This window comes from Alligator sinensis, unplaced genomic scaffold (assembly GCF_000455745.1).
Source record: "Alligator sinensis unplaced genomic scaffold, ASM45574v1 scaffold389_1, whole genome shotgun sequence".
NCBI classification, from domain to species: Eukaryota; Metazoa; Chordata; order Crocodylia; family Alligatoridae; genus Alligator; species Alligator sinensis.
Window position 1 is genome coordinate 157,304 of NW_005841951.1, and position 682 is coordinate 157,985.

Sequence of the window (682 nt, forward strand, 5' to 3'; positions counted from 1 at the left end):
TGATTTTTTTTCTCCCCCTTCCTTCAGGGTTTTTTTTTTTAATGCAATCCCAGTTGCCATTTGGATTGAGACTCCTCTGCCGAGTTAACCTCGTACGCGCGGGGGGGAGTCGCTCCTCCGAGCCCCTCTGCTCAGCCACGCGCGGGTGGGGACAGGAGTCGCTGGTCTGCGCCTGCAGGGCCCAGCGCTCCGGGGGAAAAGCTTCTCCCCTGCAGCCTCCGCCCGGGGAAGGAGCATTTCGTGCGCCTCTGCTCAGTTCATGATTGGGGGGGGTCTCTTCAGACTCATCCGCTTAGTTAAACGCAGCCGCGGGGGGGTGGTATTCAAAGGCGAGCCCCGCGCCCGCTCGGCCCTTGGGGGGGCTTCACCTGAGCCGCCTCCAGCAGAGGGACCGGGGCTTTCGGAGGGGGGCTGCGGGCGCGGGCCGGGCGACTTCTCCCCTTCTGGCTGCAGGGAGAGGAGAGATTTCAATTAATGCGCTGCGCAGCTCGCAGAAATCACCAAAGCGGAGAACTCGCGGAATCTGTCAGAGGAGTGTTTTCCTCCCCTCTAACGAGCACTGACAGTCTAATTACGGGAGCTTACGAGCAGCTGTCGAGGTAGCCGGGGAGGGAGGCAGAGGAGCTACATGTGCTCTGCCAGCCCCCAGCCGCTGCAGCAGCAGGAGCGGACCCCGCGGGCT